This window comes from Carcharhinus amblyrhynchos, chromosome 35, assembly GCF_965287045.1.
Source record: "Carcharhinus amblyrhynchos chromosome 35, sCarAmb.v2.hapA, whole genome shotgun sequence".
Taxonomy (NCBI): domain Eukaryota; kingdom Metazoa; phylum Chordata; class Chondrichthyes; order Carcharhiniformes; family Carcharhinidae; genus Carcharhinus; species Carcharhinus amblyrhynchos.
In genome coordinates this window covers 4,025,619-4,043,623 of record NC_137358.1, presented here as the reverse complement: position 1 = coordinate 4,043,623, position 18,005 = coordinate 4,025,619, and positions in this window count along the sequence as shown.

Genomic DNA, 18,005 nt, shown 5'->3' with positions numbered 1-18,005 from the left:
CTTGCAGCAGAAAGAAGAGGCAATTACTATTCAATAAACATAAAAATGATTTTCTGTTCATTGGGAGCTGTCTTTAATGTGCACTGCAGACTCACAGCATTGCAGTTGGTTACTTGGTGGTCTTTGAACCAGGGCCGAGCTAAATTCTGCATCCTCCCCTCCCCTTTTCCTCCCCTCCTACTCCCCATTCCCCAGTTACTGCAGAATTCCTGGGTCCAGCTGACTTTAATCCACTGTATTTCGCCAGCTCGCCTCTGATCAGCCTGTTGTGGCGTCTGGGAGTGCATTGTGTAGGGTAAGCAGAGTCAGTGCTTACCAGTCTATAGTAAGACTGCACTGAGGGACGCAATCCTGCAGCAGAGATAGCATAGAAGAGAGAGAGAGAGAGTATGAAGGTTAGCTTTGTTACATGTCCAAGGAGCCCTTGCCAAAGAACGTACACACTCTTAAAGAGACCCCACATCTCGTCGGGAGAATGATAAGGTCCCATTGAAATCATATCTTTAAATGCTGCAGTTTTGTTACAACCGATATAAGGAATTTATCACTCCCAGGACAGAGTTAGATACAGAGTAAAGCTCCCTCTACACTGTCCCCATCAAACACTCCCAGGACAGGTACAGCACGGGGTTAGATACAGAGTAAAGCTCCCTCTACACTGTCCCCCATCAAACACTCCCAGGACAGGGTACAGCACGGGGTTAGATACAGAGTAAAGCTCCCTCTACACTGTCCCCATCAAACACTCCCAGGACAGGTGCAGCACGGGGTTAGATACAGAGTAAAGCTCCCTCTACACTGTCCCCATCAAACACTCCCAGGACAGGTACAGCACACTCTGATACTTGCAGAGCAGTACTGAGGGAGTGCTGCACTGTCAGATGGTCAGTACTGAGGGAGTGCCGCACTGTCAGAGAGTCAGTGCTGAGGGAGTGCCGCTCTGTCAGAGGGTCAGGACTGAGGGAGTGCCGCACTGTCAGAGAGTCAGTACTGAGGGAGTGCCGCACTGTCAGAGGGTCAGGACTGAGGGAGTGCCGCACTGTCAGAGAGTCAGTGCTGAGGGAGTGCCGCACTGTCAGAGGGTTAGCACTGAGGGAGTGCTGCACTGTCAGAGGGTCAGTACTGAGGGAGTGCCGCACTGTCAGAGGGTCAGTACTGAGGGAGTGCCGCACTGTCAGAAGGTCAGTACTGAGGGAGTGCCACACTGTCAGAGGGTCAGTACTGAGGGAGTGCCGCTCTGTCAGAGGGTCAGTACTGAGGGAGTGCCGCACTGTCAGAGGGTCAGTACTGAGGGAGTGCCGCACTGTCAGAGGGTCAGTACTGAGGGAGTGCCGCACTGTCAGAGGGTCAGTACTGAGGGAGTGCCGCACTGTCAGAGGGTCAGTACTGAGGGAGTACTGCACTGTCAGAGGGTCAGTACTGAGGGAGTGCCGCACTGTCAGAGGGTCAGTACTGAGGGAGTGCCGCACTGTCAGAGGGTCAGTACTGAGGGAGTGCCACACTGCCTGTGGGTCAGCACTGAGGGAGTGCTGCGCTGTAGGAGGTGCCATCTCTTGAGAGACACCAAGCTCAATATATCCCCTGGAGTGAATGTAAAAGTTCACATACTATTGGTTATCCCTCAACTCATTCCCAGAGCAGATTCCCCGATCATTAATTCTCATCGTCGATGGCTGCCACATTTTCTCCGTTACAACAGCGACTATACTGTAAAAATACTTCATTATCGGTGAAGATCTTTGGGTTAGCTGTGGAAATCTACGTCCTTCCATTATTTTGACAAGGTCTAGTTTGTACTGAGCACAACACCTTCCACTCTATCCCATTAGGGGTCAACTTTGAGTAGATCCTGTTCCTCCTGAGGTGTTGGAGTGTAGCTGGGAAGAGCCGGAACACTTTGCCACGTCCCCTCCCTTGCTGCAGATTTGTTGAGTTGACACGGTTGCTCCTTGAAGGATTGATTTGTGGGAAATAGTCCTCTCTGCTTCATTCGAAGCATTTCCACCTGTCACGGAGCAGGAAAACTGGCCAGAACTCCAGAGGGATTTGTTGGCCTCACTCAGAGAGACCCCAGGATGGAGTCACTGTGATGGAGGATGGAAGTGCCCACCATATCTCGATTCATAGACATAATCAAACATACACCCTGAAGGGGAAGCGATGGCCTAGTGGTATTATCGCTAGACTATTAATCCAGAAACTCAACTCGTGTTCTGGGGACCTGGGTTCGAATCCCGCCACGGCAGATGGTGGAATTTGAATTCAATAAAAAAAATCTGGAATTAAGAATCTACTGATGGCCACAAAACCATTGTTGGAAAAACCCATCTGGTTCAGTAATGTCCCTTTAGGGAGGGAAATCTGCTGTCCTTACCCTGGTCTGGCCTACATGTGACTCCAGAGCCACAGCAATGTGGTTGACTCTCAACTGCCCTCCAATGGCAACTAGGGATGGGCAATAAATGCTGGCCCAGCCAGCGACACCCATGTCCCATGAATGAATGAAAAAAACACACTTGCCCACAAAACACTGTGTCACAGTGGTTAGCACTGCTGCTTACAGCACCAGTGGCCTGGGTTTGATTCTGGCCTTGGGTCACTGTCTGTGTTCTCCCCATGACTACATGGGTTTCCTCCTGGTGCTCCAGTTTCCTCCCACAGTCCAAAGATGTGTGGGTCGGGTGGACTGTCAGAGGGTTAGCAGAGTAAATATGTGGGGTTACGGGGTGGGATTGTGGTCAGTGCAGACTCAATGGGCTGAATGGCCTCCATCTGTAGAGATTCTATGATTCCATGATGAACACCTTCAAGTATCCACTCTCACCCACTGGAATTCAACCCTACCTCAGCACCTTGCATTGTTATGCCTAAATCGGAACGTCATGTGTTCAATCCCTGCTCTTGGACTTGAGCACAAAAATCCAGTGTAGTGCTCACAGAGTGCCGCATTGTCTGAGGTCCCATCTTTCACAAGAAATATTAAACTCAGGACCCTACCTGTGACTGCAAATAGCCATAAAACATCCCATGGCACTATACTGATGTCTAGGGGTGTTGACCCCAGCGCAACGGCCAATACCTATGCCTTAAATAACAACACAAAAACAGATGGTCTAGTTGAGGTGGTAGTAAGGAAGGATGTGTTGGCCTTGGAGATGGTCCAGAAGGGGTTTACAAGAATGATCTGGGAATGCAAAGCTTGACGTGTGAGGAGCTTCCGAGGACACTGAGTCTGTTCTTGATGGAGTTTAGAAGAATGAGGTGGGGATTCTCATTGAAACTTACAGGATACTGAAAGGCTTGGATAGAGTGGGCGTGGAGAAAATGTTTCCATTAGTAGGGAAGGCTAGGATCCGAGGGCACAGCTTCAGAGTTAAGGGACAACCCTTTAGAACCAAGATGAGGAGGAATTTGTTCAGCTAGAGGGTGGTGGATCTGTAGAATTCATTGCCACAGAGGAGGCCGGGTTATTGAGTGTCTTTAAGACAGAGATAGGCAATTCTTGATTGGTAAGGAGATCAAAGGTTACGGGGAAAAAGGCGAGAGAATGGTGTTGAGAAACTTATCAGCCATGATTGAATGGCAAAGCAGACTTGATGGGCCGAATGGCCTAATTCTGTTCCTATATCTTATGGCCTCAGTATCTGTGGGATTGCTGTCTGTGGGAGCTTGCTGCGTGTGAATTGGTTGCTACATTTCTTACATTGCATCAGTGACTACTCTTCAAAATTGCTTAATTGGCTGTAAAGCACCTCGGGGCCACTGTTGGTCGTGAAAGGCACGATAGAAATGCAAGTGTTGCCATTGACCAGAAACTCAACTGGACTCACCACATAAACACAGGTCAGAGGCTAGGAATACTGCGGCGAGTAACTCACTGCCAACTCCCCAAAGCCTGCCCCCAAAAGCACAAGTCCGGAGTGTGATGGAATACTCCCCACTTGCCTGGACGGGTGCAGCTCCAACAACACTCAAGAAGCTCAACACCATCCAAGACAAAGCAGCCTCACTTGTTGGCATCACATCGACAAACATCCACTCCCTCCACCACTGACACTCAGTGGCTGCAGTGTGTACCATCTACAAGATGCACTGCAGAGATTCACTAAAGATCCTTAGACAGCACCTTCCAAACCCATGACCACTTCCATCTCGAAGGACAAAGGCAGCAGATACACGGGGAGCACCACCACCTGCAAGTTCACCTCCAAGCCCCTTACCATCCTGACTTGGAAATATATCGGCCGTTCCTTCACAGTCGCTGGGTCAAAATCCCTCCCTAATGGCATTGTGGGTCAACCCACAGAGTATGGACCGCAGCGATTCGAGAAGGCAGCTCACTGCCATCTTCTCAAGGGGTGGGCAATAAATGCCAGCCCAGCCAGCGATACCCACGAATGAATCAAAAAAACTCTCCCTTGTTTTTGGAATTGAGATAAACACTCAAGGCAAGTGACGCTCCCCCAATCAAGAGAAACTTCACTTGGGATTGGGTCCTCTCACATCTCCAGTTTGAGGATTGTCATCTCCAGTAGCCGTGGACAACTCCGATAACTGCTGGCGTTACTCTTCCTGTCAGGGAGAGCGAGGTCAGAGAACGCGGTGGGGTGAGGCTGTCCCACCATTCACGTTGACAGCCTGAAACCTCCACAAGAATTACGGAGCCTGTGCTTTTAATAGAGGGGTTTCGTTGACCCAGTGGATTCTGGGATAGTCCAGCCTCCATAGCTGTCTCCAGCAGCATGACAAGCCAAGCTGGCTGTGAAGAAAGAAAGAGGGATAAAGAAGAAGGGTGGAAGTATGAAAAGAGATCAGGGGAAAATAGGTCAGGAAAGAACAATGAAAAAGGAATTTTCTTTGGCATCACAGCCTCATGTAGCCATCACTGTTAACAATATTGTTGTTTCCTGTCAGGTATATACCTCAGAACTGATAATCCAGCCCTGGTGAGATTTGTACAGGTTGCATTGAAAGGGGAGTTGCTGACATTGCGCATACAATTCAAACACGTTTGATTCCCCTGGGCAGCTGAATGAAGGCAGGAATCTCCATGTATGGGAGGCGTGTTGGTACAGCGGTTAGCACTGTTGCCTCACAGCACCAGGGACCCAGGTGACTGTGTGAAGTTTGCACATTCTCCCCATGTCTGCATGGGTTTCCTCCAGGTGTTCCAGTTTCCTCCCACAGCCCAAAGATGTGTAAGTTAGGTGGACTGGTCATGCTAATTGGCCCCTTAGTGTCCAAAGATGTATAGGTTAAGTGGATTGGCCATGCTAAATTGCCGCTTAGGATCCGAAGATGTGCAGGTTTGGTGGATTGGCCATGCTAAATGCGCGGGGTTAGGGGGAATGAGGGGGAGGGGAGGGGCTGGGTGAAAAGCTCTTACGGCGATTCAGTGCAGGCTCGATGGGCCAAATGGCCTCCCTCTGCACTGCCGGGATTCTGTGGCATCTCCTCGTGTGGGAGGCTATTTATGAATATGACAGAACAGGAGGAGGCCATTCATCTCAGCGTGCTTGTAGGAGGAGCTATCCAGTCAATCCCACTTTCCCATGTTACATTCTTGATTCAAGCTAGTTCATTTGAGGGCAGATGTAGAAACATAGAAGACAGGAGCAGGAGGAGGCCATTTGGCCCTTTGAGTCTGCTCCGCCATTCATCATGATCATGGCTGATCGTCCAACTCAATAGCCTAATCCTGCTTTCTTACAGAATCATGGAATCGGCAGTACAGAAGGAGGCCATTCAGCCCATCAAACCTCCACTGATAATAAATCCACCCTGTCCATATAACCCCACATATTTACCCTGCTGGTCCCCCTGACACTAAGGAGCAATTTATCATGGCCAATCAACCTAACCCGCACACCTTTAGATTGTGGGAGGGAACTGGAGCACCCGGAGGAAACCCACACAGACACGGGGAGAACGTGCAAACGCCACATAGACAGTGACCCAAGCCAGGAATCGAACCCAGGTCCCTGGCGCTGTGAGGCGGCAGTGCTAACCATTGTGTCACCTTTCCGCCCACATAACCTTTGATCCCATTCACCCCAAGTGCTATATCCAGCCTCCTCTTGAATACATTCAATGTTTTAGCATCAACTACTCCCTGTGGTAATGAATTCCACAGGCTCACCGCTCTTTGGATTGAGAAATGTCAACCTCATCTCCATCCTAAATGGTCTACCCCGAATCCTCAGACTGTGACCCCCTGGTTCTGGACTCCCCCCACCATCGGAAACACCCTCCCAGCATCTACCCCGTCTAGCCCTGTTAGAATTTTATAAGTCTCTAAGAGATCCCGCCTCATTCGTCTGACCTCCAGCGAAAACCATCCTATCCAGAAGCACTTCCTGTCACTATTCCTGAAAAACTCTATTCCCGAGAAAGGCTGGGATTCTATTCGCATTTTCAATGCCGACTAGATTGAGTCAAGGGTATCAGGCATTGAGATGGAGCTGAGGTACAGAGCAGCTTGCTCTAACAGCACACCAGCACAAGACGGAGGGCCTGAATGGCCTCCTCCTGTTCCGAGGAGGAATGCTGGTCTCAGTGACTCACTGTAACGATTAGTATAACCAGCAGGGGGGGGCCTTTGTCATTTAGAGTGAGCATATTACCTGCTGCTAACATCAACCCCCCCACCACCCCCCTCCCCTGCTCATATCAGACAGCCAATTGTGTTCTGATTTGTTCTTTTTTGCCTGGCCTGTGCTTGGACTGCATTCGGTTTCTGATCTTCCAAGCAAGTAAATAATCCACGCAGTCTGTCAGCCAAATGCAGATACCAGCTCCATGATGTTGGCTGGGTGAGAGATCAGTGCATTTGTCAGAGGTACATAATGTATACAGGACTGTAATTATGAGCTGTGAATGGCTACTGCAGGAGACAGTATCTTTCCACCATGGTAATCAGGTTTATATATAGAATACAGATTCCCGGGAGTGAGTTACAGACTGGAATCTAATCCAGGGGTTCAGGGTAGTTTATATATAGAACAACAGATAGCCAGGAGTGAGTTACAGACTGGAATCTAATTGAAGGGTTTGGGTGGTTTATATATAGAATGCAGATACCCGGGAGCGAGTTACAGACTGGAATCTAATCCAGGGGTTCAGGGTGGTTTATATATAGAACAACAGACAGCCAGGAATGAGTTACACACTGGAATCTAATTGAGGGGTTTGGGGTGGTTAATATATAGAATAACAGATACCTGGGAGTGAATTACACGCTGGAATCTAATTAATGGATTCAGAGAGATTTATATATAGAATAACAGATACCCCAGAGTGAGTTACAGACTGGAATCTAATCGAGAGGTTCAGAGTGGTTTATATACGGAATAACAGATAGCCAGGAGTGAGTTACACACTGGAATTGAATTGATGGATACGGGGTGGTTTATATATAGAATAACAGATACCCAGGAGTGAGTTACAGACTGGAACCTAATTGAGAGGTTCCGAATGGTTCATATGTAGAATAACAGATAGTCAGGAGTGAGTTACACTCTGGAATGGAATCGATGGGTACCGGTTGGTTTATATATAGAATAACAGATACCCAGGAGTGAGTTACAGCCTGGAATCAAATCGAGGGGTTCAAAGAGGTTTATATTTAGAATAACAGATACCCAGAAGTGAGCACAGCCTGGAATCGAATCGAGGCATTTAGGATGGTTTATATATAGAGTAAGATATACCTGAGATTGAATTACAGACTGGAATCTAATCGAGGGGTTCGGGGTGGTTTATATATAGAATAACATATACCTGGGACTGAGTTACAGAATGGAATCTAATCGAGGGGTTTGGGGTGGTTTATATATAGAATAACAGATACCCGGGAGTGAGTTACAGACTGGAATCTAATCGAGGGGTTCAGGGTGGTTTATATATAGAATAACAGATACCCGGGAGTGAGTTACAGACTGGAATCTAATCGAGGGTTCAGGAAAGGTTGTGGGCAGGTGGTGATTGGTGTGAGCTGTGATTAATACATAGAATAATGGCTACCTGGGGCGAATTACAGGCTGGAAACTAGTCAGGAGGTTTAGTTGTTTTTTTATCTGGAATAAGAGGCCAGTGACTAGAATTTAATTGAGGGGTTTGGAGCCTATATATAAAATAACGGATGTCCGAGATTGTGTTTAAGGCTGGAATCTAATTGAGGTATTCAAATGGTTTATAAATAGAATAATAGGTACCTGGAAATGAGCTACAGATTGGAATCTAATCGAGGCGGTTCAGTGATTTGTACATAGAATAATGTATGTGATGACTACTTCACTCTCAACTCTCATTGTTTCCTGTTTGTGCCTCATCCCATTCATAATTCAGGCTGAAAGGAATACGAAAGAATAATAGTGGCAGCATTTAGTGTGGTAACTGAGATATAAAGGCTGGGTAATACCAGGGAAATTCCTGGTCCGGGTAATCCATAAGACCATGAGAAATAGGAGGAGAATTAGGCCATTCGGCCCATTGAGTCTGCCCCGCCATTCAATCATGGCTGACATTTTCTCAACCTCATCCTCCCACCTCATCCCCGTAACCTTTGACCCCCTTACCAATCAAGAACCTATCTATCTCTGTCTTAAAGACACTCAGTGACCCGGCCTCCTCTGTGGCAATGAGTTCCACAGATTCACCACCCTCTGGCTGAAGAAATTCCTCCTCCTCCCGGTTCTAAAGGGTTGTCCCTTTACTCTGAGGCTGGGCCCTCAGATCCCAGTCTCTCCCACTAATGGGAGATTGTAGGTTATCGACATCAGGTACCAGTTAAATGTATGTAAGTGTGGTTATAGGTACAGTTTCTTGCTGGGATTATGTTGGCTGCAGAATATGTTGTTAAAGAAGTCTTTGCCGTCACCTGTATGTCAATAACAAGTTATTACTGACTACTTGTAACTATTTACATATATGCAGTAAAGGATTCAGGTATGGAGATGTCTCCATCCGTGGTCTTATCCAAAGACGGTGACACAGTGAGTTAGCACTGCTGCCTCACAGTGCTAGGGACCTAGGCTTAATTCCAGCCTTGGGTCACTGTCTATGAGGAGTTTGCACAGTAAGAAGTCTCACAACACCAGGTTAAAGCCCAACAGGTTTATTTGGTAGCAAACGCCACTAGCTTTCGGAGCGCTGCTCCTTTGTCATCATGAGGAGTTTGCACATTCTCCCCGTGTCTGCGTGAGTTTCCTCCGGGTGCTACAGTTTCCTCCCACAGTCCAAAAGACGTACTGGTTAGGTGCATTGGCCATGCTAAATTCTCCTTCAGTGTATCTAAACAGGTGCTGAATGTGGTGACTAGGAGATTTCCACAGTAACTTTATTGCAACGTTAATGTAAGCCTACTTGTGACACTAATAAATTAAAAGAAGCTTAACAGCTTTGACAAAGGGTCATGTGGACTTGAAACGTCAGCTCTTCTCTCTCCTTACAGATGCTGCCAGACCTGCTGAGATTTTCCAGCATTTTCTCTTTTGGTTTCCGATCCCAGCATCCACCACAATTTGCTTTTAAAAAAAGCTTAATGTTTGTCCAAAATTATTGCTAATACAATCATAACAATAACAAAATTCTCGCTATCCCTCTCCCCAGCCCTTTCAAGTCCTTGAAGTTAGAGGTTTAAGTTTCCTGGAGGTGTTTATAATCCCATTCTGTTCACCGTTCTGTGGCAGGCTCTGCTACCTGGATTAGAGGTTGGACTGGCGTTTGGGAATATTTTTATTCTTTTCTTCCAAAGCATTATGTTGAACCGTGCCCGTTCAGCTCGGTTGTCTTGTTGATCATTAGTCACTGTGTCACTCTCGATTATTCCTTGCGGGATGGACAACCAACGCCTCTACTTTCTCAGAAGACTAAGGAAATTTGGCATGTCTGCTACGACTCTCACCAACTTTTACAGATGCACCATAGAAAGCATTCTTTCTGGTTGTATCACAGCTTGGTATGGGCTCCTGCTCTGCCCAAGGCCGCAAGGAACTACAAAGGGTCGTGAATGAAGCCCAATCCATCACACAAACCACTGACTCTGTCAACACTTCCTGCTGCCTTGGAAAAGCAGCCAGCATAATCAAGGACCTCACGCACACCGGACATTCCCTCTTCCACCTTCTTCTGTCGGGAAAAAGATACAAAAAAATCTGAGGCCATGTACCAACCAACTCAAGAACAGCTTCTTCCCTGCTGCCATCAGGCTTTTAATTGGCGCAGTAAGTTGATCGCTCTCTACACGCTAGCTATGATTGTACCACAACATTCTGCACCCTCTCCTTTCCTTCTCTATGAATGGTACGTCTTGCCTGTATAACATGCAAGAAGCAATACTTTTTACTGTATCCCAATACATGTGACAACAATAAATCAAATCAACTCAAAGATGGTATTGGCGCGACCGTGATGTCTTCTTTCGCTGCCCGGTCTGCCGGGAATCCGCTGAAGATGAAGGAGAGCGTCCCCGCAGTGAGAAGACAATGCACTCACTGCCGATGTTTATTGTTGATGGCATGCAGCAATGAGCAGCATCCAGCTTCCTTTGTGCAGGAAGCCGGCTGGAGATTGCAGTGTGCGCACAGTGGTTTCTGCGTCACGTGGGTGGTAAAGGCTTCTCCCACTGCTGATCATCCTCTGGCACCACTTCCACAGGAAACGTCATGGTAACTTTTACGACAGCAGGTTATCATCAAATCATAGAGTCCCAACAGTGCAGAAGGAGGCCAGTTGGCCCATCAGGTTTGCACCAACCGTAAACGCACCCAGCTCCTATCCCCGTAACCCTGCATATTTACCTTGCTAGTCACCCTGACACTAAGGGCAATTTAGCATGGCCAATCCACCTAACCAGCACATCTTCGGACACCAAGGGGCAATTTAGCATGGTCTATCTACCCAACCTGCATATCTTTGGTCAGTATGGGACAATTTAGCATGGCCAATCCATCTAACCTGCGCATCTTTGGGCACTAAGGGCAATTTAGCATGGCCAATCCACCTAAACTACACATCTTTGGACACTAAGGGGCAATTTATCATGGCCAATTCACCGAACCTGCACATCTTTGGACACTAAGGGGCAACTTAGCATGGCCAATTCACCTAACATTCATGTCGAGAGGGCTAGAATACAAGAGCAGGGATGTACTTCTGAGGCTGTATAAGGTTCTAGTCAGATCCCATTTGGAGCAGTGTGAGCAGTTTTGGGCCCCTTATCTAAGGAAGGATGTGCCGGCCTTGGAAGAGGAGGTTCACAAGAATGATCCCTGGAATGAGTTGACTGAGTTGAGGAGGAACTTCTTCACACAAAGAGTTACGAGTCTGTGAAATTCCCTGCCCAGTGAAGCAGTTGAGGCTACCTCATTGAATGTTTTTAAGGCAAGGATAGATAAATTTTTGGACAGTAACGGAATTAAGGGTTACGGTGAGCAGGTGGGTAAGTGGAGCTGAGTCCACAAAAAGATCTACCATGATCTTATTGAATGGCGGGGCAGGCTCAAGGGGCCAGATGGCCCACTCCTGCTCGGAGTTCTCATTATGTTCTTATGAAGAGCTTGCCATATGAGGAATGATTGAGGACTCTGGGTCTGTACTTGTGGGAGTTTAGAAGGATGAGGGGGGATCTTATTGAAACTTACAGGATACCGCGAGGCCTGGATAGAGTGGATGTGGAGAGGATGTTACCACTAGCAGGAAAAACTAGAAAAAGAGGACACAACCTCAGGCTAAAGGAACATTCCTTTAAAACAGAGATGAGGAGGAATTTCTTCAGCCAGAGAGTGGTGAATCTGTGGAACTCATTGCCAAAGAAGCCGGGGAGACCAGATCTTTGAGTGTCTTGAAGACAGAGACAGATACGTTCTTGATTAATAATGAGATTGGGGTTATGGGGAAAAGGCAGGAGAATGGGGATGAGAAAAATATCAGCCATGATTGAATGGCAGAGCAGACTCGATGAGCCGAGTGGCCTAATTCTGTTCCTACGTCTTATAGTCTAACCTGCACATCTTTTAACACTAAGGGGCAATTTAGCATGGCCAATCCACCTAACCTGCAGGCTAGGTGGATTGGCAATGTTAAATTGATCCTTAGTGTCCAAAGATGTGCAGGTTAGGTGGATTGGCCATGCTAAATTGCCCCTTAGTGCCAGGGTGACTAGTTTGGTAAAGGCATGGGGCTACAGGGATAGGGGCTGAGTGGGATTCCAGTGCAGGCTTGATGGGCCAAATGGGGGTTTTATGATTCTTTGAGGTAGTGTCAGGAGCTTGAGAAATACAAATGGGGTTTTATTTCGAAATACTGCGTCTGTGATAGTCTGGATCTGCAGAGGAAGGGTAATCCCACTCTTACAGGGAGGAGCGGGGAGGAAAATCCAAAGGAAGAACAAATATAATGTTTCCTTCTTGGAGATTTTTTGTGCCGTTTGCACAGATGAATTGAACTGAAGGAGACATGCGGAGGAGAATTCACTGGGTTGTAAGGATCTGCTTGCTTCTTCCGCACTCTGCACACTGCAGGTTGATTGCAGTCTCTCTCTCCCTCTCTCTCTCTCTCTCTCTCTCTCTCTGCCCCCGCTCCCCCCCCCCCCGGCTCCCCCCCCACTTACAGCTGAGCCTCTGCAGTGAGGGGGAGGGGCCGCACAGCAGACACTCGCCTACAGCCCTTCAGTAAAGGAGCAGTTGCCACGGCCTATCAGCTGCGGGGCTGTCAGTAATATCTGCCTGCACCACTTTTAACCACTAACTCAACACCCCAGGTATTGATTGCAGTCAGAGTACAATTACGGCTTAAATAAAGAAAGACGCGTCCATCACCGGCCCAGGGATGTAAAATGAATGCAGCCTTGGAGCGGCACGGCGGCACGGTGGTTAGCACTGCCGCCTCACAGCGCCAGGGACGCCGGTTCGATTCCAGCCTCGGGTCACTGTCTGTGTGGAGTCTGCACGTTCTCCCCATGTCTGCGTGGGATTCCACCGGCTGCTCCAGCTTCCTCCCACTGTCCAAAAGATGTGTGGGTTAGGTGGATTGGCCATGCTAAATTGCCCCTTAGTGTCCAAAGATAAGCTGGTTAGGTGGATTCACCATGCTAAATTATACCATAGTGTCCAAAAATGTGCAGGTTAGGGGGATTGACCATGCTAAATTGCCCCATGGTGTCCAAAGATGTGCAGATTAGGTGGGATTAGCCATGCTAAATTGCCCCTTAGTGTCAGGGGATTAGCAGGGTAAATACTTGGGGTTACAGGGATAAGGCCTGAGTGGGATTGTTTTGATACAGGCTCGATGGGCCGAATGGCCTTCTTCTGGAGATTCTGTGATCCTTTCCATTTCCCGATGTATTGTCCCTCGTTCTCTGTTCCTGCCTCCCATTGATAGATTTGCGAGTATATTGTGCTGCAGCTATGGAGGCCAGGTTATCCCAGCATGCATTGCACTGGTGGGAGCCTTCTATTCAAACCCCCTCTTCTCCGCCCCCTCCACCAACCCTACAGATTGACTGTCTGGAGCTTTCCTAGAAGGACTTGGCGCTATTGAACAGCAAGAGAAGGAGCCTGGGAATGGGCAGTGTCAGGCTTGCAGCACTGGCAGGGGTATAGTTACCACCGTTGAGGAGGAAATGCAGCAGCCAAGTGGTGCACAGCAAGATCCCAAGATGGGCTAATAAGCACGTAACTTGGGTGATTGAGGGATGAATAGTGGCTGGGAACACGGCGTCCAGTTAACATTGACGGTAGGCAGTTTGTAAGTGCAGTCATGTCTCAGTCTGGCCAATTTTGGGTTAAAATGGTGACCTCCCCGTGCCCGGAAATCTGATGCAATGCTGATGAAGGCAGTGCAGTGGCTATTGTGCGACTTTCGGGGGATAAAGACAGCTCCAGTTAAGATATCTGGCCATCCGTCCTCATCCTGCTGTGTGGCAGAAAGATCTATTTTAAACTCCGATCCATTAAGGCTCTGCTACACTCCACTGTACAAAGCCTTGACGTCACGAGAAAACGACTCAGCAACTTTGGCACACTGACATGACAGAGGCACAAAAGGAAGGTTTTTATTTAGCGAGCACCTTTTTTCATGACCTCAGGACACCCCAAAATGCTTCACGGCCAATGAAGAGCCTTTTGAAGTGCGGTCGCTGTATAAACACGACCATCAATCTGTGCACAGCAGGATCCCAAAACAGCAATGTGGTGATGACTTGATCGTCTTTCCTCCGGGTGCTCCGGTTTCCACCCACAGCCCAAAGATGTGCAGGTTAGGTGCATCAGCCATGTTAAATTAACCCTTAGTGCCCTAGGATGCCTAGGTTAGAGGGGTAAATAGTTGAGATTATAGGATTAGGGCCTGGGTGGGATTGTTGTCGGTGCAGATTCGATGGGCTGAATGACCTCCTTCTGCACTGTAAGGTTTCTATGATTTCTATGATCTTGTTTTTTTGTAATACTTGAGGGATAATCTCACTGGCCGTGAGTAAAATTCCCTGTTCATCTTTGAAATAATGCCAATTAGAGGATAGATTAGGACTTAATGGTAGGGCACTGGGGAGAATTGCAGAACAAAGAGATCTAGGGGTATGAGTTCATAGCTCCTTGAAAGTGGGGTCACAGGTGGACAGAGTGGTGAAGAAGGCACTCGGCATTCTTGGTTTCATTGGTTAGAACTTTGAATACAGGAGTTGGAACGTCTTGTTGAAGTTGTACAAGACACTGGTAAGGGCATACTTGGAATACTGTATACAGTTCTGGTCATTATAGAAAGGATATTATTAAACTAAAAAGAATGCAGAAGAGATTTACTAGGATGCTCCCGGGATTTGATGATTTGAGTTATAAGGGCAGGCTGGATAGACTGGGACTTTTTTCTCTGGAGTGTAGAAGGCTCAGTGGTAATCTTATAGAGGTCTATAAAATAATGAGGGGCACAGATCAGCTAGAGAGTCAATATCGCTTTCCAAAAGTAGGCGAGTCTAAAACTAGAGGGCACAAGTTTAAGGTGAGAGGGGAGAGATACAAAAGAGTCCAGATGGGCAATTTTTTCACACAGAGGGTGGTGAGTGTCTGGAACAAGCTGCCAGAGGTAGTAGTAGAGGCAGGTACAATTTTGTCTTTTAAAAAGCCTTTAGACAGTTACATGGGTAAGATGGGTGTAGAGGGATATGGGCCAAATGCAGGCAATTGGGATTAGCTAGGGGTTTAAAAAAAAGGGTGGCATGGACAAGTTGGGCTGAAGGGCCTGTTTCCATGCTGTAAACCTCTATGACTCTATGACTTGATTTATTGTTACTTTTAACTATCTACAAGTCCTAAATTACGGGCACATATGGAGCTGCTCATCATGTAGTTGCAGCTCCGGAGTGCCTCTCTCTCTGTCTCTCTCTCTCTAGGCTGTTCTATGGGTCTATCGCCATGTGACTCTATACATCATACCGTGGGCATTGCTATTCTCCACTCCCACCTTAACACTTGCTCTGTTGAGTACCTTTACACCACAATGGCGTGCGCGCACACAAACGCACACACACAAATCACAACAGGGGGTGGGGTATGGCACTGGGGTAAAGGGGTCCAAAGCACAGCACCCCTGACAGTGCAGCACTCCCTCAGTGCTGCACTTAGGGCATCCGCATCAACTGTTGTTTTGAGCTGGCGTCTCTGGGAAGGGAAGCTGAGCCCATGACATTCTGACGCACAAAGCAGCCGTGAACCACCGGGCTGCCTTTGATGTTTTGATATATTCTGGCTAGACTAAAAGCTCTGTGGGAGAGCTAATGCCTGCCGCCCCGACTTGTCTAACCCATACGTTGTCTGCTGGCAGGCTGCCACTGGTGTACCACATCTGTCCCACTCTGCAGCTGGATTAATAAACATTGGGAGATTTATGCTGCCTCAGTCAATCAGAGGCCACTTGGGAAGAATTAAAGGATTTTTACTGCAGAACATCATGATTGCCGATTAATTTAGCCTCACTGCTTGCCAAATCAATCCCAGAGCATGGAGGCTGGAGGAGGCCATTCAGCCCATCAAGCCTGTCCCATCATTAAGTTAGTCCATGCTCAATCTATTTGACCAACTTGGCTCTGTAACTCTTCATTATCTTAATCCAATCTGATTTGATTTGATTTGATTTATTATTGTCACGTACTGGGATACAGAGAAAAGTATTGTTTCTTGCGCGCTATACAGACGAAGCATACAGTTCATGGAGAAGGAAACAAGAGAGAGCAGAATGTCATGACACAGCCATAGCTAGAGTATAAAGAAAGATCAACTTAATGTGAGATAGGTCCATTCAAAGGTCTGATGGCAGCAGGGAAGAAGCTGTTCTTGAGTTGATTGGCACATGGCCTCAGACTTTTGTATCTTTCTCCAGGCGGAAGAAGGTGGAAGAGAGAAAGCCCAGGGTGCATAGGGTCCTTAATTATGTTGGCTGCTTTTCCGGGGCAGTGGGAAATGTAGACAGAGTCAATGGATGGGAGGCTGGTTTGCGTGACGGATTGGGCTACATTCACAACCCTTTGTAGTTTCTTGCAATCTTGGGCAGAGCAGGAGCCCATACCAAGCTGTGCTACAACCAGAAAGAATGCTTTCTATGGGGCATCTGTAGAGGTTGGTGAGAGTCATAGCTGACATGCCAAATTTCCTTAGTCTTCTGAGCAAGTATGGCTTTAGTGGGCTTTCTTAACTATAGCATCAGCATGGAGGGACCGGGACAGGTTGTTGGTGATCTGGACACCTAAATACTTGAAGCTCTCGACCACTTTTACTTTTCCCCCATTACTATAGACAGGGGCATGTTCTCCTTTACACTCCCTGAAGTCGATGACAGTCTCTTTCATTTTGTTGACATTAAGGGAGAGACTATTGTTGCCGCACCAGCTCACCAGATTCCCTGTCTCATTCCTGTACTCTGTCTCATCGTTGTTTGAGATTTGACCCACTACAGTGGTGTCGTCAGGAAACTTGATAACGGAGTTGGAGGAGAATTTGACCACACAGTCATCGGTGTATAAGCAGGAGGCTGAATACACATCAATTTCAATCTTGGTTCTGGACATTTTCGATTGATCTCCAGCCTCAATGATTTTTTGGGGTGGGTGGGGGCGGGCGATCCAGGTTTCCTCCATCATAGTGCTGTAATAATGCCCATCCTGCCATTGCCCCTGAATAGCCTAGCTTTAATTTTAAGGGTATGTTATTTACTCCCCTTGTCGGAGGAAATAGCTTCACTCTGTGTTCAATCACACACACCTCAACTCGGGTGGCACAGTGGTTAGCACTGCTGCGCGAGACCCAGGTACAATTCCTGGCTTGGGTCACTGTCTGTGCAGAGTTTGCACATTCTCCCCGTGTCTGCGTGGGTTTCCTCCGGGTGCTCCAGTTTCCTCCTACAGTCCGAAGATGTGCAGATTAGATGGATTGGCCATGCAAAATTGGGTCACTGCCTGTGTGGAGTCAGCACGTTCTCCCCATGTCTGCATGGGTTTGCTCTGGTTTCCTCCCGCAATCCGAAAATGTGTTAGTTAAGTAGATTCGCCATGCTAAATTCTCCCTCAGTGTACCCAAACAGATGTTGGAGTGTGGGGATTTTCACAGAAACTTCATTGCAGCGTTAATGTAAGCCGACTTGTAACGAATAAATAAACTTCCAGTGTTACAGTCATAGCTTGGGTGTAGAGAAAGATCAACTTAATATATGGTTGAAAAATTGGTAACATATCTCCCAACAATGCCAGCCCACCCCACACCCAGCTCCACACTAAGGTCACCCTTCCTGGAATGAAACTCAAGGATAAGGCTTTGTCTAAAAGTGGTTTTATGCCTCCTTTAACGTTAACTCCAAGGAAAGTTATTGCAAGGATTTATCCGCTCGCATCATGCAAGTCGTTTGCAGCGAACAATTGATCCTTAATTAACTGTCCCCAAACCCCCTGCATGAGACACCAGTGAGTCGTTAAGTTACAATGTTCAGTTTAAAAGATCGATGAGTTGCAGCATTGGTTGAGT